Source organism: Microtus oregoni, unplaced genomic scaffold (assembly GCF_018167655.1).
Source record: "Microtus oregoni isolate MIOR12 unplaced genomic scaffold, Mior012 000050F_006, whole genome shotgun sequence".
Classification (NCBI taxonomy): domain Eukaryota; kingdom Metazoa; phylum Chordata; class Mammalia; order Rodentia; family Cricetidae; genus Microtus; species Microtus oregoni.
The window spans coordinates 1-27,367 of NW_024543230.1; the positions used below are offsets into that span (position 1 = coordinate 1).

The 27,367-nt window shown below is 43.4% G+C and overlaps 1 long non-coding RNA gene across 7 annotated transcripts in view; it reads right to left on the minus strand.

Moving 5' to 3' along the window:
* Positions 1-391: 391 nt before the first annotated feature.
* Positions 392-27,367, minus strand: part of LOC121436895 — a 38,354-nt gene continuing 11,378 nt past the window's right edge. For 6 of the 7 annotated variants that reach the window (XR_005972860.1, XR_005972861.1, XR_005972855.1 and 3 more), the window contains 2 exons: positions 4,177-4,375; positions 392-704 (listed from right to left, as the gene is read on the minus strand). This is a non-coding gene — a long non-coding RNA (uncharacterized LOC121436895). The remainder of the gene's footprint in view (positions 705-4,176; positions 4,376-27,367) is intronic. The other variant, XR_005972856.1, reaches the window with a different exon arrangement.

The window sequence follows — 27,367 nt, forward strand, 5'->3', positions numbered from 1 at the left end:
AGGGTCTGTGAGATGAACAAAGAAGAGGAAGATGTCACTGCACATCTTTGACTTGACTGGATGCAGACAGACTACTCCATCCCTATATTCAGTACAGTAGAGTGCATGAGCGTTCTCATCTGCCTTCCTCCCCTCTCCATGAGCTTTCTCTACTCCTTCTCTGCCTTCTAGTAGAACAGGGGAGAAAACAGTGAACTTTCCATGCAGAACCAACTCCTGGAGAAGAACCAAAAGTGGTGTGGTCTGTTCAGCCTGTTACCTGAGCAACAGTGACAAGATCATGTGGGACTCACCAGGTCAGTCATTTCCTTTTCTCTTCCCATCCGTGTGACCAGCAGCTGGTCTGTGATGCCTTGTAGGAACACATCCTGTTGAGCAGGTAGCAGCAAGAGCAGCACACTGTGGAACAATGACATTCATAGACTCCCCAGATGACAGAAGTCTGCATGGGTTCCTTTAAATGACCAGGACTGAAATGGACGCCATCCCCATCAGACCATTTCCCCGAAAGGGCCATGCATTACTGCATCACATTTGCAGGGAGTGCTTATTAAAATGGTAGATATCTGTGTCCACGACAGACACTAAATCATGCTTATTAAAATGTTAGATATCTGGGTCCACAACAGACACTGAATCAATACCTGAGAAGTGGGGTGTGGCATAGCCACTTCTTTCTGATGGCTGTCCAGACTGAGAAGCTTCTGTAAAGCAAAGGACACTGTCGCTAAGACACAAAGGCAACCCACTAACTGGGAGAAGATCTTCACCAACCCCGCAACTGACAAAGGTCTGATCTCCAAAATATATAAAGATCTCAAGAAACTAGACCGTAAAAGGCTAACCAACCCAATTATAAAATGGGGCATTGAGCTGAACAGAGAATTCTCAACAGAAGAACTTCAAATGGCCAAAAGACACTTAAGGTCATGCTCAACTTCCTTAGTGATCAGGGAAATGCAAATCAAGACAACTTTAAGATACCATCTTATACCTGTCAGAATGGCTAAAATAAAAAACACCAATGATAGCCTTTGTTGGAGAGGTTGTGGAGAAAGGGGTACACTCATCCATTGCTGGTGGGAATGCAAACTTGTGCAACCACTATGGAAGTCAGTGTTTCGGTTTCTCAGGAAATTCGGGATCAACTTACCCCTGGACCCAGCAATACCACTCTTGGGAATATACCCAAGAGAGGCCTTATCATACAACAAAAGTATATGCTCTACGATGTTCATAGCAGCATTGTTTGTGATAGCCAGAACCTGGAAACAACCTAGATGCCCTTCAATGGAAGAATGGATGAAGAAAGTATGGAATATATACATATTAGAGTACTACTCAGCAGTAAGAACCAAGGACTTCTTGAATTTTGCATACAAATGGATGGAAATAGAAAACACTATCCTGAGTGGGGTAAGCCAGACCCAAAAAGAGGAACATGGGATGTACTCACTCATATTTGGTTTCTAGCCTTAAACCAAGGACATTGAGCCTATAATGAGTGATACTAGAGAAGCTAAATAAGGAGAACCCAAAGAAAAACATATAGGCATCCTCCTGAATATTAACCTTCAGCAGGCGATGAAAGGAGACAGAGACAGAGACCCACATTGGAGCACCGGACATAAATCTCAAGGTCCAAATCAGGAGCAGAAGGAGAGAGAGCACGAGCAAGGAACTCAGGACCGCAAGGGGTGCACCCATACACTGAGACAAAGGGGATGTTCTACTGAGAACTCACCAAGGCCAGCTGGCCTGGGTCTGGAAAAGCCTGGGATAAAACCGGACTCTCTGAACATAGCAGACAATGAGGACTACTGAGAACTCAAGAACAATGGCAATGGGTTTCTGATCCTACTGCACACGCTGACTTTGTGGGAGCCTAGGCAGTTTGGATGCTCAACTTACTAGACCTGGATGGAGGTGGGGTTCCTTGGACTTCCCACAGGACAGGGAACCCTGATTGCTTTTCGGGCTGAGGGGGGGACTTAATTGGGGGAGGGGGAGGGATATGGGAGGCGGTGGCGGGGAAGAGACAGAAATCTTTAATAAATAAATAAATTAAAAAATTTAAAAAAAAGTATTGCTAGTGGGTTTTACATTCTGTCTTTCAGGATATGGATCACAGACTGCTTAATTCCATACAATGTCCTCTTGTTAATCCCATAAATACCAGTGTGTTACATGGCATAGCAAATAGATAAATCAATTCCTTCATGTATGTTTATCCAGATATTCACATAGTGGCCTCTTTTGTGAGCACCGGGTTCCTGCACTGAGAAGACTAGCAGAGTTAGATGGCTAAATTGTCAGTAAGTAGAGGATAGCAGTAATTGCAGCAACTCCATATGTTATTTGTGCTTTAAAGAACTCAAGGTGGACATAAAATGGCTGTGATGGGGATTGTTGTAGGTGGGGTTTCCCCCAAAGTCGGTTTCATCAGGTAGCATTTGACTCGAGTCCTGATTGACAAGAAGAAGAAGGGATATACAAGCCTTGTTGGTGGGCTTGTCCACATGGACCTCATTTGGTCTACGAGCAGAGGACAAGCCTAGAGGCTGGCGGACAGTGTAGTCATGTCGGTGTGAGGTGGAAAAGGTAGATGACTCTCATAGTCTTTCAGTTGTATTATGACTATGAAAGGAAGATTTGGAGAGAGTCACAATTTCACTCTTGTTGTTGTTATGTTATTGTGTGTAGAATGAACTGAGTAGAAACTGTTGCGAGAGTGGGTTGGAACAGCCATTATGGTCAACGGGAGCCATGCAGCTGCAGTGTGTAGAGAGTGGAACATTTGGCCATGGCTGCTGTTGGCAGGGCAGTGACTGTGCATGGGGCTTATGGGGAAGAGGCGGGGCAAAAATTCCTGGGCTTTTCTGGCTCCATGTCCACATAGTGGTGCTGTTTTCTGATATCAGTTGTTTCTTGTGTTTTTGAGACATTCCCTGGATGGTTTGGAAACCCAATGACCCTTATCGTGAAACTTGGTGATTTAATGACACACATCAGTTGATGAAGAAGCTTCTCTCATCTCTGCAGCAATACTTGCTCACCTTAGTGACACCTGGAAGTGTCATACAATGTTCACCTCCCAGAGGAGTAGTAGTAATGGCACTAGTGGTAAAGGTAGTAGTAGTGATAGTGGTGGTGGTATTGGTGGTGGTGGTGATGGTGGTGGTGATGGTGGTGATGGTGGTGGTGGTGGTGGTGATGGTGGTGGTGGTGGTGGTGGTGGTGGTGGTGATGGTGGTGATGATGGTGGTGGTGGTGATGGTGGTGATGGTGGTGGTGATGGTGGTGGTGGTGCTGGTGGTGATGGTGGTGGTGGTGGTGGTGGTGGTGGTGGTGGTGGTGGTGATGGTGGTGATGATTGTGGTGGTGGTGGTGATGGTGGTGATGGTGGTGATGATGGTGGTGGTGGTGGTGGTGGTGGTGATGGTGGTGGTAATGGTGGTGGTGGTGGTAATGGTGGTAGTGTTAGTGGTGGTGGTGTTGGTAATTTTGGTGGTGGTGTTAGTGGTGGTGGTGGTGGTGATTTTGGTGGTGGTGTTAGTGGTGGTGGTGGTGATGATGGTGGTGGTGGTTGTGGTGGTAGTGATGGTGGTGGTAATGGTGGTGGTGGTGATGGTGGTGGTGGTAATGGTGGTGTTGGTAATGGTGGTGGTGTTAGTGGTAATGGTGGTGGTGGTGATGGTGGTGGTGGTGGTGGTGGTGTTAGTGGTGGTGATGGTGTTAGTTGTGGTGGTGGTGGTGGTAGTGGTGGTGGTGGTGGTGGTGGTTGTAGTTTCACCTCTGGGACCTCTGAACTCGCCAACCATGGGATCATGATGACATTTATAGTATTAGGCAAGTGTTTCCTCCTGTGGAGTGGGCCTTAAATTGAAACATAAAGTTACTTGGTTACCTCTGTGATATTCATGCCACTGTTGACCCATGGGTATATCTTGCCATGTTGGCCATTATTGTAGTTCACAGAGGAATAAGAACATTGACAACTTTCCTCCACTCAATAGCCTGGTAGTATCTTCTGGTAATAGGAAAACTAGGTAATAGGAAGGAAGGTTTCTGGTCAGTGTCAACTTGATTTCTCCATACCCTGTGGCCAACGTGTGTGGTGTCTTAAGCAATAGGAATCAAGAGCAATGACAATAGGAATCAAGATCAAAACAATACCTGCATTGTTTTGGGGGATCACTGGAACAGCCCTGACCAACAGCTGGAGGGGGTGTTCCACACTTGGCACTGGGCTTTTTAATAATCCATGGCTTCTGGGAGAAGCATCATCCCTTTCGTCAGGTAACTCCAATTAAATTCATATATATTATAAAATAGTAGGTTGGCTACTACTATCACGTCTGGTCTTTAATTCAATCTGTAAGAGAAAATATTTCACATCTCCCTGATAAGTCTGACTTGCTGCACTCACGTGAAGATCTCCATTTTAACACGGACTTTTTAGTCTTTTCCAAATTCTTCCTGATGAGATAGGTCACTGTGCACTTTTCTGTTGCATTCCTGGCCCCAAATCTGGAATCAGCCATTTTCCCCAGGCATCTTTGAGGGGGCAGTGTTTTTAGTGTACTCAATCTGAGCAATGGAGTTGGTGATAAGTAGTTGATTGGAATCAGTGCATGGAATGAGTACTTCTGCATCTTCGAGAGCATAAATGTCAGCCTCTGTCCTGGTTTCTTCCAGGGCACTCTATAGGAGATCATTTTCTTTTCTTGGGGGGCGCTCAACTATCCAGTGTTTCAAAGCACAAGCATACATATTTTATCAATTCTCCCACTCACAATAAAGGTGTGCACTCTCTGTTCCCAATGCACCTTTCTGAATTGATGAAAATGCTCTGCATCTGCACTGCCCAGCCCAGGAAGCTCTAGCTGTCTGTGGCTGTTGGCCACTGGAAATCTGAGCAGTGCTGAAGGTGACACTTATAATTATGGTTAAATTTTGTTTGTTAAAGCTGACTTTATTTATTTTAAATAGGGTTATATAATTTATTAACCTCCATGTGCCGCATGTAACTGAGGAAAATATTAGGCAGATAACCCTGGCCTCATTTCTTCACCTTGTGTTGTGTATTCACAATATATCCTGGAGATCACTCTATAATTATAATCATGGACTTCATGTTGCCTTCTTAAAAATTATTTTGTTTGTTTTGAGATAGAATCTCAGTATATAAGTCAGGTAAAACTTGAGCTCACTATGTAGCTCAGGATAGCCTCAAAACGACTATTCTCTTGTCTTTACCATCAGCCTGTTGGCATCACAGATGCATACCATCATACCTGGCTAAGCACATGCGTACCTAGTCATTTGAGTGGTAGATACACCTGAGATCATGCTGTCCCTCTTTCCTTCCCACAGATGTTTTTCATAGTTCTGCTCTTGGAGTTCTACATTGTTGCTCTGTCAGATTCTTTGTGTCCCCTTCCGTGTTCTTTGGGATGGATCCTTAGAAGAAAGACCCCTGGTCCCAGAATGCACGCTTGTGGTTTTCACTAGCATAAGATCCATCCATAGGCTTGGAGAACAGTTGCATTCTCTCCAGCAATGGAGAAGAGTGTCTTTTTGCTCACAGACTACCCACGTGGAGAGCTGAGAGGAGGTGACTGCTATGTGAGAAACCTGTGGTGAGCATTTCCTGAAATCAGGAGAGTGACATGCTCAGACTGGACCCTCTGCCTGTCTTTGTCTTTGAAGATGTGGTTCCTCTTCCTCTCTGAGTCCTGTGGCTCTGGTTCTAGGCCCACAGTGTGGGAATGGGAAGTCACGTGCTTGGTGTAACCTCAATGACCTCCTTAAACAAATTGCTTTCTTATAGATCATCCATACATGTTAACTGCACTATCAAATGGAAGCAGAATCAGAAAAAAATCTACTCCGCACCCAGGATAACTTCCAAGACCGACACCACACAAGGTTTATCCTCCCTCCCCTCTGTAAGGGAGATATAGCCAGGAGAAGAGTGGGGCCTGATAGCGAACACTGTGGGAAGGATGGGCCAAATTTTCCTTGGTTTCCAAGGCAGCATTTGTTTTTCTTTGTGGACCAGACAGTTTAAGGCAGTCTCTTTGAATGGTTTCCATGGGAATCCACTTGAGCAGATCAAAAGAGGGAAAAAGGAATTGTGTGAGACATGTAGGTGTGGGGTTAGAATGATGATGCCTGGCACACAATAAACTACTAATTCACAGAAATAAATTGATGACATGGCTGAAGGAAATGTATGTGTGTGTGTATATGTGTGTGTGTGTGTTTGTGTGTGTACCTTCACTCAATATTGTAGAATTCACAATACACAAAGACAATCATGGCATATTGGTACTTATTATTTTGTTACCTATTTTGAGAAGTATTTTTTTCTTTCATTAAAATATTAATTTATTCAGGGAAAACTAGCCTTTAGTAAATAGAGCCAGGCGCGCCATCTGGTGATCAAAATGTGAGTTGCAGGACTTCAAGGCAACTATGGAGTTTCCCTATAGACAAGGTTGGGGCATCAGAGGGCAGTGTGGGGGACCACTCACTCAGAGAACTCAGGGAGTTCAGTGCCCTTAGGATCCCGACATCTGGGGATGGTTAGACAATTATGCAATACATCCGAGTGTTAACGTGTACGTAGCTGCCAAAGAACCCGTAGATTAATATACAGACTGCAACTTTCCATTCCAGAGAGGATTTCTGAGGTTTCTGGGGTCAGGTCATCTGGGACCACTTGGACATGTGTAGCTTTGCTGTGGGACCATTCTTGTGCGTGTTCTCTCGTGTGTACATCATGTCTGAGTCTCTCCCCTTAGTACCTGGGACTGCGGTAGCTGTGGAAAATTCACATCTGACTGTTGGTCAACACTGCCTAGTTTTTCTACATAGGGAGTACATGGAATTTCTCCTCCAGCAAAGTATGGGCTTTTCTTCTGTCACATTTTCCATTTAAATGGGTGTAGCATAGAGACATCTCAGTCATTAAGCTTTCCCTTCTAGAGTATGAAGTCCAGAATTAGCCCAAGACATATGTTGGGGCATCAATGTAAACTATGGAACACACATGGAAATTAGAGAAAATAAAAAGCAATTCTACTTTCTAACACTAGAAGAATATAGACAACATCTACTAAAATTGTGTGACTTGCATATTTTGGCCAATTGGAAACATACATGCATTCTTTTATGGCAGGGTTGGTACATGCACACGGAAGAACCAAGACTGTGGAATTCTTGGCCCATCTGTTGGCTCACCAGGCAAAGGTGCTTACAGCCCAGCCCAACGAATTTGAGGCCTGGAACCTACTTGGTGGAAGAAAAGAGCCAACTCCTGTAAATTGTCCTCTGATCTTGAACACACTACATCCCACCACAATAAATATATACAATAAATTCTTGTTAAAGCTATGAATTTTTCTACTGCTTAAGGAAGCAGTCCCTCTTCTCCCACTGTCCACACTGCTCAGGGCAGAGGTGACCATGTCCACAGTTTCCCTAGAGCCTTTCCTTCGGGAACTCTGACCCTGAGGCGGTGTTTCACAATGTTCCTTCCATCCCTGCTCTTGCAGGGTGAGGTAAGTGTCCAGGTGGCTGCAGAAATGGGAAGAGTCTGGTCCTCCCAGTGGCTGAGATGAGCAGCCTCTCTTGCCTCACAACCTCCACAAGAGAAAGGATCAGACCAGATTAAGAAAAAGCAGGGGGAAAACGAGGCAGGAGCCTTCAGTATTCCTTCCACACCAGGTGACAGGCGGGCTTGGAGTCCAGCCCTCTAAAAAATGTCAGAAAGCTCTGGAATTCATGGACTTCCCTGAGCTATGTGGTAGCAGGCCTCACTATGTTTACAGTGGAAAAACCCCGCCAGTAGTTTGGGAGCGTAATAGAGACACTGAGTTTGTATGTGCAGGGGCTCTGGATTGGGGTATGCTGTGAAAGGGGATCCTGAGCCAGTTTTCTTATCTTGGAATTAGTTGAGTCTAGGACAAGCCTCTCTTTAAGAAATTGTTTGTCCTCTCCCTAGGTACTCAGCTACCCTTCATTTTCCATGTACAGTTAGCATCATTCCATAAGCTCATTGCAGCCAAGGCACAGTTCTTGTGTCTGGGTCTATCAATTGTCTAGATGCTTCTGCGCACACTGTGGAAGGCAGATATCCTTTATTCAATTGTCTACTGAGTCAAATCCTAATCTTTTCCAGAAAAATCTTTCCAGGCATCCTTAGAAGCAGTGCATTACTTTATTCTATCAGTTAACATACAACATTGAATGTTACCATGATGGACGTCAATATTTTGTCTATGTTGTTAATCTGAGCTATCAGTTTTCCATCGACCTGCCATTGGAACATTTCTCTTTGTCTCTTTTCTTGAGAGTCCCTAAATTGACTAAATGTAACATTAAATACTTTATATCCCATAGAATCCAAATTTCAGATAAGTAAAATAACATGACATGCTCCAACCAATGAAAGTAATTGTTTTGTAGAACTGAAATTGTATGGAGTTGGTTCAATCTGACAACTATGAACACAATAGACAATGTGGAGTAGAAGCAGAATGTTCTAAGGCTCATAAGGACCTAGGAATTTCTAAATGGGGTTTGCTAAGACTCAGGAAATTCTGAAGACAGACTCCTTGAGACTCAGAAGTTAACAATTCAGGAGTCTCTGGAAGTCTTTAAATTGGCCAGATGCGCAGGGCACTTTCCTTAACAAGTTTATATAAGCAACTTGTTCACTGAGGGCCACGTTTCCAGATTTTGTTGTCACTGCCCACGCTGGGGCTTTCAGGCATAAGGCTGTCCCTGAGTGGTTCTTCCACCTGTAAGTAACCCCTACCCATGCTCCCATATGGAACTCTTATAAACTCCTTGTTTCACCAAGTTAGACTTGGGTGATGTCGTGTCTTTTACTTTGGTCGGTCGTTGGTTTCCTCTCTGGGGTTAGTAGACCCTTGTCCCTGTCTTCCTAGCAATAGTGACATACAAGTGTTCTCCTAAGGGGCATCTCTTCAGATTGCTGAAAACCTCTACTGACAGATCCCAATGGAGCGCACAACACCCAGCTGTGCCTGCTTAATGTACAGAAGAAGCCTGGGAAATATTCAATAGCCATTGTTTTGCCTAGCACAAGTGAATATTGGAACTGTGGCCTCTATGAACTTCCTATCTACCTTTTCACCATGATCTCTTACTATAGGATAATATGTAGCTCTTTTCTCCAGGATTGGTGTTTGGGGCATTGTGATATTTTGACTGTAGCTTGTGTGTTAGTGTATTCGGTGGGGTGTAGACTTTCATTTACTTGATTGCTTACTAAAGTGAAAATCTCACCTTAGTACCTCTATGGGTGAAGGAGACAACCTGGGCAGTTTCTCCTTTTATACTCTGAGGTAACCTAAGTTGTTATTGTCGTGGTGACGAGATGAGTGCATAGTGAGACTAGGGAAACGCACCTTCCCATGTAAGAGAATATTTGGAATGGAAAATAAGGATTTCTTGGGATCAATCAATGCATTGTTGAAATGACTGTGCTTTCTCTATTATCCAAGGCCTGTCACTCCAACACAACAGTGAAGCTCTGCTGCTCCTGAATCAGCAAAGTGTGTTACTATGGCCAGTCTATTAGTTCTTTTGCAAGAGATGGCAAAGTGTGTCTTCTTTCCTTTACAGGGCTAGCTCACCTAGAAATCCACTAGGAGATCTCCTCAGGTCTCTCTGATAGTATTCCTCAAAAGTCACACTTTAAGGCAGCACTCCCCCCCTGACAATGGGAAATTTCTGTGGTCCTTAACGTGGGACAACTTTGCCAATTGCCTGCCTCCTGGCCTCCTCTTTCCTAGTGAGTATGGTTTTCTTTGGGTGACCTGAAGGGTGAAGAAGTTTTGCTTTCAGGGAATGAGAGGTCACAGAAGGGTGAGCTGGGTGAAGACACCTTCAGTGTGTAGAACATCATGTGCATCATAGGTACCACTGAAACCTGATGCCATTTTTACATTTTAATGCCTTTTTATTGGAGGCTGGTGTGAAGAGCAAGGCAGAGTCCCACCTCCAGGACTTGGACTCCGGTAGAGGTGTGGGTTACCACACTAAAAACTGAACACCTTTCATGGTGGGGAGACCCAACTATCCCAGAAGGTTGGAAGGTCTTTCTTAGTAAATTTAAATTATTGTTCCATGTCTTATGAATTAGATACCGGCGTGCTGCTGAGGAGGTTCCCGTGATTCCAGGCCTCGGGTGTAATCCCAAATCTTTGGATCCACGGATAACATTCTCGACTGTTCTGAGAAGATTCTTATGTGTAAACTGAGTCTTTAGAGTTCACCGTGCTTATCCAGGCATTTTAACAATCACAGCACCTCCACACCTATTTTTCAGTCTTCCTTTCTAAGATTTAATTTTATTTTTAATTTTGTGTATGCCCCTATAGATGCTCATGGAGGGGAGAAGAGGGTATCAGTGTCCTTGGATTTAGAGTGACAGGCAATTGTCAGCTACCCAGTTTGGGTACTGGGAAGCCAACTGAAAGAACAGCAAGTGCTTGTAGCTGCCGAGCCGCCGCTCTAGCTGTTTTTCACCATTGTTGTTTTTTGGAGACAAGGTTTCACTATTCAGCCCTGGGTAACTTGGAACTCACTCTGTAGACCAAGCTGGCTTTGAACTCACAGAGATGTGCCCGTCTCTGCCTCCTGAGTGATGTAATTACAGACCTGAACCACAACATTGAGCTTCTACCATTCATTCTTAAACCACAGTTTCCAGTGATGTATGATAAAATTCCCAGTCACGCATCTGGTCAACCCAGAGCCATCTACTTCCTTCCTGATTTCGACCCTCACAAGCCAACATTGCTCCCATTTGCCACCCTGGAAATTTCTACAAGCAGAGCTATTAACTTTATAGACAGGTTCCATGATATCATGGATGACAACAGGGGTGATAAAGGACAAGGCTGTTGTGTTGTAGCTCTCTTATGAAGTACAGTAGCATACCATGGTCAAGACTGATATAAAGAGTTTGTTGCTGGCATTCTCCCCTGGTGTCCAACTAAAGAGACTTCCAAAACCCATCTATGGTTTAGATTTGTTTCTTTACTTTTTATTTTATTTTATTTTTTGAGACAGGGTTTCTCTGTGTCATAGCCCTTGCTGTCCTGGAACTAGCTCTTGTAGACCAGGCTGGCCTTGAATTCACAGGCATCCACCTACCTCTGCCTCCCGAATGCGGTTTAAAGGCATGCACTACCACCGCCCTGCTAGATTTGCTTCTTTTTTTTTAATATTTATTTATTTATTATGTATACAGTATTCTATCTGTGTGTATGCCTGCAGGCCAGAAGAGGGCACCAGACCTCATTACAGATGGTTGTGAGCCACCATGTGGTTGCTGGGAATTGAACTCAGGACCTTGGAAGAGCAGGCAATGCTCTTAACCACTGAGCCATCTCTCCAGCCCTAGATTTGCTTCTTAAGTGGCATTTCTGATTCATATAACTTATATCTACTTGCATCAGTAGATACTGCCAAGCACGATTTAAAAACAATTGTTCCAGTCTAAATTTCCAGGCAAGAACTCAATGTATTCCACATGCTTGCCAACACTTGGTGACATCCAACTGGTTCTTCTATTTGTGTGGATATTTTGGTATCTCATAGTCTTAGAGATGGTGTGCCTCATGTATCTCAGGCAGATCTTCAATTCCAGCTTCTCCTGCCACAGCCTAAGTGCTAGGATTACAGGCATGCACCAGACAGTCTGGTTTTATATAGTGGTGAAGATTGAATCCAGGGTGCCACAGATTCTAGCCAAGTACTCTATCACCTGAGCTACAACTCCAGTCCTTATTTTGAGAGGGGGTTTGAGGATGACCTTGGATTTCTGGTCATCCTGGATCAGCCTCCCAAGTGCTGGGATTAAACACGTGTCATTGGACTCAGCTGACATTAGTTTTAGTAGGTAAATCTCTAGTGCTATGTCTCTTTTAAGTATAAGAATGTGTGTCCTCTCTCTTTGCATTAGTCCATGTTCTCAAGAGAAATATATCCAAAGAGGACCAAATGGATATGATACCATGTAGATTAATACCATGTAGATGTAGTGGCTTACACAATCATTAGGTAGTCATGTTATAAATAATGGATAACCTATGAAATAGTTACAGCTTAATATCAAGGTCAAAGAACTGGGAGAACCAATGCTAGAATTTCCAGTTGAAATGTCACTTTTGCATTCAGTTCTGAAGCCAGTGAAAGAAGATAGCTCAGTTCAAGCAGTCAATTCAGTCTGTCGAGTTTAGTCTGGCCATCGGATGTTTGGGTAATGTGAATCTAAAAAGGCAAGCTGTTTTGCTCAGCTCACAAATTCAAGTTTAATCTCATCCCCAAAGATGCACCCCAAACAACATTAGCTCAAAGTCTTTAATTTTTCAGACTCCATTAAGAGTTTGTCTTCTGCCCTATGAAGATTGCTGATTTAACCCTTAGTATGCCATACATTATTTGGGTCACTTCTCTACCTTTTAAATTCATATTGAAATTAGAGACTAAACTAAACTCAGAGTTTGGTAAAAATAGGTCAGCTCTGGTGATGCTTATTCCTACAGTCTCATTAAGAACTCACTGTTCTAGTTGTCTTTCTTCTGGTAACATCAAAGCTGATCATCTGGTGATTGGTGAAGTAATCATACAATTTCTAATATGTATTGCACACCAAAGTTTTTGCAAACAAGGAAGAATGTTGGGTAGATCTTCACTGTTAAAAGGATGATATCATAATTTTATAACTATGTATGTATTATTTATGATTTTCTATTACAGGAACTTCTTATCAACTTTGCTAAACTCTGGTATGCAAAGAAGGTTCACATAAATATTTAATTCTTTTGCAGTGGTTTTCCTAATGTTTTGTTACTCAAGTAACATAAATCTTATTTGTTTTGCTTTCCATTAAATTTCTTTACATTTGGGACACTGAATATATGAACACATGAAATATGAGTATTACAGGAACATGAAATTTTAATTATGAATTTAATCTTAAATTTGAATGGCTTTTATAGCTAGCCAGTGCCACAGTGTTATATAGTAAGTACTCTAGATGTTTTTCCATATCTTAATTTCTTCACTTAGTAATATACATTGAATATCCCTTACACAGTAGAGAAAGGGAATCTTGCTATATTATTCCTGCATTATATATAGTATAGTATGTGGCTGTACCTTGTATTATTCAGTGACTCCCCCATTAGTGAACATCTATATTATTTTTCATCTTCTTTTTTTTTTACAAGGAAAGACCTTATGCTTATATTCATGTCTTTTGATATTTGTGCAGTGTGATTTATTATAACTTTGAGATAGAACCTTAGAAGAAGTGTGGTGGGTTCAGAAAGAAAACATACTATAACTCTTAATGAGAAGATTTTGCCTAGGTGGTGGCGGTGGCATATGCCTTTAATCCCAGCACTTTGGAAGCAAAGGCAGAGACTGGAGGATCTCTGTATCTCTGTGAGTTCAATCCCAGCCTGGTCTAAAGAGTGAGTTCCAGGACAGCCAGGGCTACACAAAGAAACCCTGTCTCAAGAAAACAACAACAGCAACAAAACTACCTCCAAGAAAGAGGGAGGGAGGGAAGGAGGGAGGGAGGGAGGGAGGGAGAGAGAGAGAGAGAGAGAGAGAGAGAGAGAGAGAGAGAGAGAGAGAGAGAGAGAGAGAGAGAGAGAGAGAGATTGAGTCACAGACTTCAGAATATAGCAGGGAGAAGTAAATGTGAGTGAGAGAAGACGGCTCCAAGGGTAAGATGCTTGCCACAAGAGCATGAAGACCAGAGTTCAGATACCCAGAACTCAGATAAAGGTGAGAGATTACTTGCGTGTCATTTTAGCACTCTTGGAGTGAGACAAGAGATGATAACAAAACAGTTCCCAGACACTCACGAGACAACTAGCTCAGCAGACACAAAGGCACACACACGGGAGTCAGTCACAAATATTTCCTTGCCACAGAGGCGCAGCGGCGGCGGCGCCAGACGCACAGAGGCGCAGCGGCGGCGGCGCCAGACGCACAGAGGCGCAGCGGCGGCGGCGCCAGACGCACAGAGGCGCAGCGGCGGCGGCGCCAGACGCACAGAGGCGCAGCGGCGGCGGCGCCAGACGCACAGAGGCGCAGCGGCGGCGGCGCCAGACGCACAGAGGCGCAGCGGCGGCGGCGCCAGACGCACAGAGGCGCAGCGGCGGCGGCGCCAGACGCACAGAGGCGCAGCGGCGGCGGCGCCAGACGCACAGAGGCGCAGCGGCGGCGGCGCCAGACGCGGCGCAGCGGCGGCGGCAGCACGGCGGCGGCGACAGACGCGGCTGAGCGGTGGCCAGACCCAAGCAGCTGGGACAGGCTGCAATAAGGAGAGCAGATCGCCCTACTACAATTGAATCAAAGAGGTAGGCCTTTGGTTGGCCAGGTCACTGGCACAAGGGGAGCCTGGTCCTGTCCTGAAGATCCTTCGGAGGGGTGAGAGGGTTCTTGGCCTGCAGCAGGAACCACAAAAGAGAGTGAGGGCATTTTGTAAGCGGAGCCCTTGGCCAGCAGGGAAACCTGATCCGGTTTCTAAAGGATCCATTGGATAGGATCAATAGGAGGAGATGGGCAGGCGCCAAGGCAAGAACTCACCCAATAATCCGAAAAACAACATGAAAACATCAGAACCCAATGATCTTACAACAGAAGTATTTGAACAACCTAACACAGAAGAAGTGGAAAAAATCGACTTTATGAAGATAATAGAGTCCCTTAAACAACATGTAAAAAATGCCCTTATAGAAATGGATGAGAAGTACAACAAAAAGTTTGAAGAAATGAGTAAATACGTACATGATACCCTGGGAAACCAAGAAAAAACCATCAAACAGGTAATGGAAACAGTTCAAGAATTGAAAACTGAAATGAAGGCAAAGAAGAAAATACAAACTGAGGACCAGCTGGATATGGAAAATCTAGGCCAACGAGCTGAGTCTACAGAAACAAGCATAATCAATAGAACCCAAGAGCTAGAAGAAAGACTCTCAGATGCTGAGGACACCATAGAGAAAATAAACGAACAGATCAAAGAAAACAGCAAAGCCAACAAATTCTCAACACAAAACATTCAGGAACTATGGGACACAATAAAAAAACCAAACCTAAGAATAATAGGAATAGAAGAAGGAGAAGAGTCACAGCTCAAAGGCTCAGAAAATATTTTCAACAAAATTATGGAAGAAAACTTTCCCAACTTAAAGAAAGATATTCATTTAAATATTCAAGAAGCATACAGAACACCAAACAGACTGGATCAAAGAAAAACATCTCCTCGCCATATAATAATCAAAACACAAAATATACAGGTTAAAGAAAGAATATTAAGAGCTGCAAAAGAAAAAGGGCAAGTAACTTATAAAGGTAAACCGATCAGACTTACACCTGACTTCTCGATGGAAACTATGAAAGCCAGAAGGTCCTGGATAGAGGTTCTGCAGAAGCTAAGAGACCATGGATGCAAACCCAAACTACTATACCCAGCCAAGCTATCGTTCACTATCAACGGAGAAAACAAGACATTCCAGGATAAGAACAAATTTAAACAATACGTAGCCACAAATCCAGCCCTACAGAAAGTAATAGAAGGAAAATCGCAACCCAAGGAATCCACCACTGCCAACACTGCCTACAATAACCCAGGCATCTAATGGCCCTTCACGAGCACATCTCAAAGAAAGGAGACACACAATCTCTACTACCAAAAGCAATAAGAATAACCGGAGTAAACAACCACTGGTCATTAATATCACTTAATATTAATGGGCTCAATTCACCTATAAAAAGGCACAGGCTAAAAGATTGGATACGAAAACAGGATCCAACATTCTGCTGTTTGCAAGAAACACATCTCAACCACAAAGACAGGCACCTACTCAGAGTAAAGGGTTGGGAAAAGGTGTTTCAAGCAAATGGTCCTAAGAAAAAAGCAGGTGTGGCCATACTAATTTCTAACAAAACTGACTTCAAACTAAAATCAATCAGAAGAGACCGAGACGGTCACTTTATACTCATAACAGGAACAATTCATCAGGAGGACGTCTCAATCCTGAATATATACGCCCCCAATATAAAAGCACCTACTTATGTAAAAGAAATATTACTAGAACTCAAGGCAGACATCAAACCACACACACTAGTAGTAGGAGACTTCAACACACCTCTCTCTCCAAGGGACAGGTCAATCAGACAGAAACCTAATAGAGAATTAAGAGAATTATTGGAGGTAATGAAGCAAATGGACTTAACAGACATCTATAGAACATTCCACCCAAATAGGAAAGAATATACCTTCTTCTCTGCAGCTCATGGAACCTTCTCAAAAATTGACCACATACTCGGAAACAAAGGAAACCTCCACAGATACAAAAAAATCTCAGTGTCCACCTGTGTCTTATCAGATCATCACGGATTAAAGTTAGAAGGCAACAACCACGCTGCCCCCAAAAAACCGACAAACTCATGGAAACTGAACAGTCAACTACTGAACCACGCCTGGGTCAAGGAAGAAATCAAGAAAGAAATTAAAGTCTTCCTTGAATTTAATGAAAATAAAGGGACAACATACTCAAACCTATGGGACACAATGAAAGCAGTGCTAAGAGGAAAGTTCATAGCACTAAGTGCCCACTTAAAGAAAACGGAGAATGCATACATTGGGGACTTAAAAACACACCTGAAAGCTCTAGAAAAAAAAGAAGCAGACGCGCCCAGGAGAAGTAGAAGACTGGAAATAATAAAACTGAGGGCTGAAATCAACAAAATAGAAACACAGAAAACAGTCCAAAGAATCAATGAAACAAAAAGCTGGTTCTTGGAGAAAATCAACAAGATCGACAAACCCCTATCCAAACTAATTAAACGACAGAGAGAGAACACGCAAATAAATAAGATCAGAAATGAAAAGGGGGACATAACCACAGACACAGAGGAAATTCAGAGAATCATTAGATCTTACTACAAAAGCCTGTATGCCACAAAACTGGAAAATACAAAAGAAATGGACATTTTTTTAAATAAGTATCATATACCAAAGCTAAACCAAGACCAGGTGAATGATCTAAATAGACCGGTTTCTCGCGAAGAATTAGAAATGGTTATCAAAAATCTCCCTTCGAAAAAAAGCCCAGGACCAGATGGTTTCAATGCAGAATTCTACCAGAACTTCCAAGAAGAATTAATACCTATACTCCTTAAGGTATTTCACAATATAGAATCAGAAGAGTCATTGCCAAATTCCTTTTATGAAGCTACAGTTACCCTGATACCAAAACCACAAAAAGACCCAACCAAGAAAGAGAATTACAGACCGATCTCACTCATGAACATCGACGCAAAAATCTTCAATAAAATAATGGCAAACCGAATCCAAGAACACATAAGAAAAATTATCCATTATGATCAAGTAGGCTTCATCCCAGAGATGCAGGGCTGGTTCAACATACGCAAATCTATCAATGTAATCCACCATATAAATAAACTGAAAGAAAAAAACCATATGATCATTTCACTAGATGCGGAAAAAGCATTCGACAAAATTCAACACCCCTTTATGATAAAGGTCTTGGAGAGAATAGGGATACAAGGGTCCTACCTAAATATAATAAAAGCTATTTACAGCAAGCCAACAGCTAACATTAAATTGAACGGAGAAAAACTCAAAGCCATCCCACTAAAATCAGGAACACGACAAGGATGTCCACTCTCGCCATACCTCTTCAATATAGTGCTTGAAATTCTAGCAATAGCAATAAGACAACATAAGGAGATCAAGGGGATTCGTATTGGAAAGGAAGAAGTTAAGCTTTCGTTATTTGCAGATGATATGATAGTGTACATAAGCGACCCCAAAAATTCTACCAAAGAACTCCTACAGCTGATAAACAGCTTTAGTAACGTGGCAGGATACAAGATCAACTCCAAAAAATCAGTTGCCTTCCTATACACCAAGGATAAGGAAGCAGAGAGGGAAATCAGAGAAGCATCACCTTTCACGATAGCCACAAATAGCATAAAATACCTTGGGGTAACCCTGACCAAGGAAGTGAAAGATCTACTTGACAAGAACTATAAGTCTTTGAAGAAAGAAATTGAAGAAGACACCAGAAAATGGAAAGACCTCCCTTGCTCTTGGATTGGGAGGACCAACATAGTAAAAATGGCAATTCTACCAAAAGCAATCTATAGATTCAATGCAATCCCCATCAAAATCCCATCAAAATTCTTCACAGATCTGGAGAAGACAATAATCAACTTTATATGGAAAAACAAAAAACCCAGGATAGCCAAAACAATCTTATACAATAAAGGATTGTCTGGAGGCATTACCATCCCTGACTTCAAACTCTATTACAGAGCTACAGTATTGAAAACAGCTTGGTATTGGCATAAAAACAGAGAAGTCGACCAATGGAATCGAATAGAAGACCCTGACATTAACCCACAAACCTATGAACACCTGATCTTCGATAAAGGAGCTAAAAGTATACAATGGAAAAAAGAGAGCATCTTCAACAAATGGTGCTGGCAAAACTGGATGTCAATCTGTAGAAGAATGAAAATAGATCCATATCTATCACCATGCACAAAACTCAAATCCAAATGGATTAAAGACCTCAATATCAGTCCGAACACACTGAACCTGATAGAAGAGAAAGTGGGAAGTACTCTACAGCACATGGGCACAGGAGACCACTTCCTATGTATAACCCCAGCAGCACAGACACTAAGGGCATCATTGAATAAATGGGACTTCCTGAGGCTGAGAAGCTTCTGTAAAGCAAAGGACACTGTCACTAAGACAAAAAGACAACCCACTGACTGGGAGAAGATCTTCACCAACCCTGCAACTGACAAAGGTTTGATCTCCAAAATATATAAAGAACTCAAGAAACTAGACCGTAAAAGGCTAATCAACCCAATTATAAAATGGGGCACTGATCTGAACAGAGAATTCTCAACAGAAGAACTTCAAATGGCCAAAAGACACTTAAGGTCATGCTCAACTTCCTTAGCGATCAGGGAAATGCAAATCAAGACAACTTTAAGATACCACCTTACACCTGTCAGAATGGCTAAAATCAAAAACACCAATGATAGCCTTTGCTGGAGAGGTTGTGGAGAAAGGGGTACACTCACCCATTGCTGGTGGGAATGCAAACTTGTGCAACCACTCTGGAAAGCAGTGTTTCGGTTTCTCAGGAAATTCGGGATCAACCTACCCCTGGATCCAGCAATACCACTCTTGGGAATATACCCAAGAGAGGCCCTATCATACAACAAAAGTATATGCTCAACTATGTTCATGGCAGCATTGTTTGTAATAGCCAGAACCTGGAAACAACCTAGATGCCCTTCAACGGAAGAATGGATGAAGAAAGTATGGAATATATACATATTAGAGTATTACTCAGCAGTAAAAAACAAGGACTTCTTGAATTTTGCATACAAATGGATGGAAATAGAAAACACTATCCTGAGTGAGGTAAGCCAGACCCAAAAAGAGGAACATGGGATGTACTCACTCATAGTTGGTTTCTAGCCATAAATAAAGGACATTGAGCCTATAATTCATGTTCCTAGAGAAGCTAAATAAGGTGAATCCAAAGACAAACACATAGGCATCCTCAGGAATATTAACCTTCATCAGGCGATGAAAGGAGACAGAGACAGAGACCCACACGGGAGCACCGGACAGAAATCTCAAGGTCCAAATCAGGAGCAGAAGGAGACGGAGCACGAGCAAGGAACTCAGGACCACGAGGGGTGCACCCACACACTAAGACAATGGGGATGTTCTATTGGGATCTCACCAAGGCCAGCTGGCCTAGGTCTGAAAAAGCATGGGATAAATCCAGACTAGCTGAACATAGCGGACAATGAGGAATACTGAGAACTCAAGAACAATTGCAGTGGGTTTTTGATCCTACTGCACGTACTGGCTTTGTGGGAGCCTAGGCAGTTTGAATGCTCACCTTAGGAGACCTGGATAGAGGTGGGCAGTCCTTGGGCTTCCCACAGGTCAGGGAACCCTGATTGCTCTTCGAGCAGATGAGAGGGGGGGGGACTTGATCGGGGGAGGGGGAGGGAAATGGGAAGCGGTTGTGGGGACGAGGCAGAAATTCTTAATAAATAAATAAATTAAAATAAAAAAAAAAAAAAAAAAAAAAAAACAAATATTTCCTTGCTAGCATGCTATGGATGAAGATGTTTTTTTCACAAAGGGGTGACCAACACATCAGGTAAAGCTTCCAGAAAGAAAGGTTTAATCCTGGTTCAGTCCACTACAGAGAAGACAAATGATCAGCCACGTGATAACATGAGAACAGGAGTGTGTGGCAGAATAAAGGTACTCATCACTTGCCTGACAGGAATTCGAGAGCTCAGTAGGGTAACATATTCCCAAAGAAGCATCCGAAGTGAACTAGTTTCTCCAACTAGGCTCCATCTCCTTCAGAAGCTACAACTTTCCTAAATGGAGCCATTAGCCTGGACCAAGCGTTCAAAACAAGAGCATGGCAGGGGTGGGAGGTGGGGGAAGGTTCCTTTTCAAACCTAGTACTCTGCTCAGTAGGTACCCAGAGGTGTCTTCTGCCAATTCAAATGGCTGTTTTTGGGAAAGTTCAGAGGAAACATAATGGGAAACTATGATATTTTGTCGCCATACGCATACATCAATAAATGTAATTTTAAGTCTTTAAAAAAGGAAGCATAAGCTATCATTTACAATAGCACAGGACACCAAGAAAATCAGCAATACAGCCCAGGCGTGGAGGTCAGAGGGCAATTCTTGGGAGTTGTTTCTCTACTTTCACCATGGCAGTAAGTGCTTTACCCGTTAAACCATGATGTCAGCCCAGTAACTCATACTTTCTGAGGAACGCAAATGGCATGGCGTTACCATCTTTGATGAAAGCCATATCTGTATATTAATCCATACCTATCTTTATGAATCAACATAATAATAGCACTGGTGAAAGAAATCTTTTTTATTTTTAATTTATTAGATTTCTAAAAATACCAATCCAAGTTCCGACTCCATCCCCTCCTCCCATTCCCTCCCCCCACCCCCACCCAGTCCTCAGAGAGGGTAAGGCACATTGCTTTGTGAAAGGAATCGTAATAATATGCAATAATAACTTCCTTCTTATCTGACGCTAAATGGTAAGTTATACTTTAAAAAAATTCTCACAACCTATGAGACGGAGCTATTGCCTGACTTTAAATATATGGGAATTGATGCAGGCAAATGGAGTGTAAAGGCTAGATTTGAACACAGGCTATGCAGTTTCATAATAAGTACATGTGGGTCTCTCTGATGATAAAAGTCCCCTATATTCACAATTATAGCAAACAAAACTCCTGCAAACAGACACGCGTTTGTTGTCCAGAAACTGAGAAGAATTTTGCCAATTGTCTACATCCCCCTTTAAGATGGTAGCCTGCAAAAGAGCAAGCGTTTTGCCTTCAGAGAAAGATAAGGGAAAGGAAGGTTGTGTGTAAACAGTGCTGGAGTGGAGGATAAGACTGCAGGTCGCTGTTGCCACAGTAACCTGACGTCATCAAGGCGATCCATAAGTTTTTAGTTAGATGTACTTCATCTACCGAAAACAGGGTTTCACTGCCGCTAATGTGATTTGCTTCCAAAACTTGCACAGGGTTCTGCTAACAGAAAGCAACCTGGCACACTTTTTCAAAAGACTGTGATTAGTTTGGTTATCTTAAAAGAGTTTTCTTTCAGGGACAGGCAAGGGCATGGAAAAGAAGTCCATGTGGAGACATTTTAAGATTTTCTAACAATCCTAGCATCGCGATTGCTTTAGAAACATGACGTCATTATGGTGACCAAAATGTCTTTTAAAGCACATTCTGCAGCTAAAATCGTACTTTTAAAATCTGTCAATGGTCTTCATCCTAATCTAATGAACGTTTTTTCTCAGGTGGCCTCAAGGGTGAAAGGTGCTTTGTTCTCAGAAATGGGAGTGGGGGCGGGGGAACTTGAAGAAGGGGTGGGTACACAGTCATTTCCGGTTTGGGGGAAGACTGAGTGCGTCCCAGTTGCTATAGAAACCCGACACCTCTTTTTGACAACATGGGCAGGTTTTGATCAAGAACAAGGGGTTGTGATTAAGAGAACGGTGTCCCTCTTTCCTTCTCTTGTGGTTACCCTGAGGTGGGCATCCTTGCACGGTTGAGAGAGGCAGGGATCACTGATCTAAAAGGACTGGTTACTGCTTTGAAACTTGGGGGCAAGGAGGCTCAAGGGCAGCAGAGATATGGGATCCTCTCCTTAAGGGAGTGTGCTACCCTTGACTCTTTCCAAGTAGCCCATCTTCTCCTTGAAAAAATTGGGGCAGAACGCAAGAGGTCACCCCACTGGATCACTGGTATCTTCTGGTTAACTCCAGCTTAAACAGCAGTTGTACTCAGTGCAGCTCGGTTGGAAAGCAATCCCGACCACAAAGTCACCATAAGCATAACAAACAGCCTATAGCTAGCCTTGTTCCAGGGAAAGGCTTCCCCGACTTAACAGATCTGTTCCTGCAGGGGAGGGGTTCCCCTACAAAATTGTTACAGGAGAGTTTTTGTTAAGTTCAATTTTGGCTTTTTAAAAGTTCATTTTTATTTTATTTATGTTGGAGTGTTGTCTGCAGGTATGTCTGTATGAGAGCAACAGATCCTCTGGAATGGCCAGCTGTGAGGTGCCATGTGGGCGCTGGGAATTGAACCCAGGGCCTCTGGAAGAGCAGTCAGTGCTCTTAACCACTGAGCCATCTCTCCAGTCCCTGATTTGGGCTTTTTGATTCGTATTGTATCATCCACAAATTTTATGTTTAATTTTCCCATATCGTTGCACATATGGATGAATCGTATTGACTTGTTTGGCAGCAGTGTTGAGGATTGAACCAAAGCCCTTCAGCTTGTTGGCAGACATTCTACCACGGAGAGCTCTCTTTACTTTTTCTCCTTCCCCTTCAAATAGGAGCTCCCGAGTGGAACCCCTGCTTCAGTTTACCAAATGCTGGGATGACAGGCTTTGGACAGCACACTTGCTTTATCTCTTCACCCCTTGATGGAAACATTGTGTTTCTGTTCGTAAAGCTACTATGAGCATCTGGGAATTGTGGTGACACTGTCTAGTATGTTCAATAAAAGAGAAAAATCCTTTTTATAGGGACACACACACACACATACACACACACACACACGAGGGGGAGGGAGGGCAAGAGGGAGGGAGGGAGGGAGGGAGGGAAAGAGAGAGAGAGAAACACAGAGAGAGAGAAACACACACACACACACACACACACACACACACACAGAGAGAGAGAGAGAGAGAGAGAGAGAGAGAGAGAGAGAGAGAGAGAGAGAGCATAATAGCTACTCATATGAAAGTAGTCCCAGATGAAACAACTACAGGAATTTCAGGAACATTCTCCAGAGGAAAGAAAAGGTGGAATCGGGATCTTTGTCTACAGTTTCATTGACAACTGCACACATCTCAGCCATCATATGTTTAACATTACTCACTCCTAACCATTCTAGGAGGAAGGCATCATTATTCCCAACTTACACAGTCGGAACAAGGCTAATGAGGAATCACACAAACCCATTCCTTTTCCTTTTAACTGTGTGCTTGTGACAGCTCAGTCTGCAACCCTATGTCTATGGTGAAGCTAATGGAGCAGAGGACTTCACAGTGCAGGAATCTCGATGCTACAACGAATCGGCTGAAGAGTCAGGGGCTTATGATCTCTCTGCCTCTCTCTCTCTCTCTCTCTCTCTCTTTCTCTCTCTCGTGTGTGCATGATCCTGTCAACTATAAGTCAGCGGAAATCTGATACTGAATATCAGTATTACCAGTACCAATATCAATGTTCTGATGCTGAACTATACATCAAGCAGACAGAAGTTAATAAGAAACAGTCTAAAATCCATCACCATCATCACCTTACATCACAGTAATGGCTCCAAAGCTTGAAGCTCAATGCAAGCATGAGTGTGGGCTGCTTTTTATGGCTACCATTCCAGGTGGCCTCCATGTGAGTCATACTGTTTGATTCTAGCCACTCTCCTTGCTTCCATGGTAGGAAGGAGAAAGTTGGGCCAGGGTGGAATCTATTGAGGTCCTTCTATGTACCATATAGTATGTGAAGTATTTCAATTCTGTAAAAATCCATTGGCTCATTTCAGAGATAATCACTGGAAATGTAATTTCTCAAAAGCTTTCTTATTGTGGCCAGAAGATGCCACAAACCAGAGTGTACTGATTTCTCTATTGCCCTGAATGCATGGATCCTTGAATCCCCATCAGCCGCCCCAGTTCTCATGGTTATAGACCCTGGCTAGATGCCTTGCGGTCCTGCCATTCTGACATAAATCATCAGATGTTACCTGCCTCCACTGGGAGGTGGGGTTGAGACAGGGTTCTCTGTAGCTTTGGAGCCTATCCTGGAATAAGCTCTTGTAGACCAGGCTGGCCTCAAACTCACAGAGATGCACCTGCCTCTGTCTCCCGAGTGCTAGGATTAAAGGCGTGCGCACCTAGCCACCTGCCTCCAATTTTAACAGATTATTTTTCTTTTCATGAACCATCTATCTTTCCAGCTCCCCAAGGGTGGCATACATAGTTAACTTACTTCAGTGTGTTAGGAATTTAATATGGTAGTACCCTGCCTGCATGTTCCACCATCTCATTCTATAGCTGCTTCTTACAAAAGGAAATTCCCCTGTGGATATTTGTGCCCATTCACAAGGAATGACTCAAGGACACTTTCTTTCACCAGTGGGCCTGCTTCTTCAAGCAGCGGGACAATTCAAATCTCTGAGTTTCCCGTTTTAGTAAGTTGCACAATGTTTTCATTTGCCCAAAGTCAGCTAAGAACCTGAAGAGAACACCTGTCTGTGCATGTCTGAGAAATTGATGAGTTCCACAAAACTCTGGCTATGTGCACATCTGATATCCTGCTATAATGGCTCAGACTGTATCTTAGAAGCAACTGCAGAATTGGAAGGGAAACCTTACTGGCCAAATTGTGTTTATGCTACCCCTATAAGAGCATAAAGTGGGGAGAAAGTCACCTTATGCTACAAAAGAGAGAAATTTCACAATCCTCTTAGCAGAAAAATGGGGGAGCATTAATATGTGGGACAAAAGGGAAGCTTTTGTCTGCTAATGTTCTCATAGTTACAGCGTAGACCCTCCCAGGGATATGCGCCTGGCAAACACAGAGCTCAAATCTCTTGGAGTCTGGAGGTGGTGTGGAGGTTTGAATAAGAATGGTCCCCATAGGCTCATGCATCTGAATGCTTAGTCTCCAGGGAGGGGCACTCTTTGAGAAGGCTTAGATGATGTGGTGTCCTTGTTGGAGTAGAAGTGGCATCATTGGAGGAAGTGTGCCACTGGGGGTGGGCTTTGAATTTCAAAATCCCATGTCAGGCCCAGTGTCAGCCTCTCTCTCCCTGTGGATCAGGTAATAGAACTCTCAGCTACTTCTCCAACACCATGTCTGCCTGTGTGCCACCATGCTCCCTGCCGTGATGGTAACAGACCAACCTCAGAAACTATAAGCAAGGCACGTGAATGCTTTCTTTGATAAGAGTGGCCTTGCTCATGGTTTCTCTTCACAGCGATAGAACAGTGACCAAGACAGATGGTGTTTCATAAATTCCTGTGTGCTCAAGGTCTTTACAGTTTTAGTATACGCAGGTTTGTCCATGAAGAGGGCCAAAAGGGGATTACTGTCTTCTGAAGAGCACATTATTTTAGACAAGTAACTGGAATGGCCTCCTGCTTGCCCCAAATGTCACACAGTAGTCTCTTGTATTAATGACTGACATCTTGGAACAGATTCTAGTCAATGCACTTATGAGTATTCAACCAGCCCCAATTCTCCCTCTGTAGCTGCTAATGGGGCAGAGGAAATCCCTTACATGACAGTGGTAGTTTGAATGAGGATGGTCCCCGTAAGCTCCTATGGTTAATGTTTCAATGGTGAATAATTTAAGAAAGATTAGGATGTGTGGCCCTATTGGACGAGGCGTGTCACTGGGTGAGTTCTGATGTCTCAAAAGCCCTCTGCCTCCTGCCTGTGATCAGGATGTAAACTCTCAGTTTCTGCTACAGTGCCCTGCCAGGCTGCCTGCTGCCATGCTGCCCACAGTGATGGTACTGGACTAACCCTCTGACACTGAAAGTAAGCTCCCCATTTAATGCTTTGTTCTGTAAATTCTCTTCAGCACAGCGCCTCTTCCCAGCAACAAAACAGTAGCTCAGACAATGTCCTGTGGCTGTCAATGGACTTGGGGTTCCTGCCTCTTTTCTTCTGTGTTATCTCTTCTTGTAGGGCACAGGGGATAATTTCTCTTTCAATATCAAATTAGTGGCTCCAAAATGATGGTGAGGTAAAGGAAATACTTTGGAGATCTTCCTGCAATAGAGAAGGGGCCCCAATCTTGTTCTACATCGTAAGGGTGAATACATATTACATCTGAGCCATATGCAGAGCATATTCATCGAAAAGTACATGGCAAACACACCACAAACACCATGGAAGCGTACTTGGCAACCACACCACAAACACCAGGTTGCTCTTGGAAGTCCCCAGCAGGCATGGTGCAACACAATTGCAGTGACTGACCAGGATACAACTTGCCTGGGAGGCAGCGATCTGGGGACTGTACCACAGCCTCCTGGAGAGGGGATATAAAATCTAGGAAATCCATTTATCCCAGTGTCAGGGGATTCAAGGTGCCCACCACATTCATATTCTCTACAGAGCACCACTCTGTATCCCGTGTGCACTGCCCACTTTACACTCAGGGAGGATGAAGTGAGTTGTGGAGCACTACAGTTGCTGCAATCCATAAATGGAACTGCTCTATACGTGTGCCAGCTTTCCAAACACACTAAAAACGCATTGCTATTCCATAAAACTTCAGCCCTTTTAAAGAAAATAAATGTAGGCATGTAGTTTGAATGCCACCTCCTGGCCATAATGGGGACTACATCAGTGAGAGTCTTGGGCCCAGTGGCGTCTATATTTGGGTGGGAGGGAACATTGGCTGTGACCTGGACTTGAAGGGACCTTAGATAAGATAAGGCAGTGTTTTTTCACTTCATTATACTTTCCTGGCACATAAAACTGGACATCTTAGGTATATCAAATGTAAACCCGAGATTGGAGACCAATCCCAGTCTAAGGCTAACATAAAGCAGCCTCATTAGATAGAGATGGTGGAGCTCTGTGTGTAAACACACACACACACACACACACACACACACACACACACACACCACACACACACACACACACAC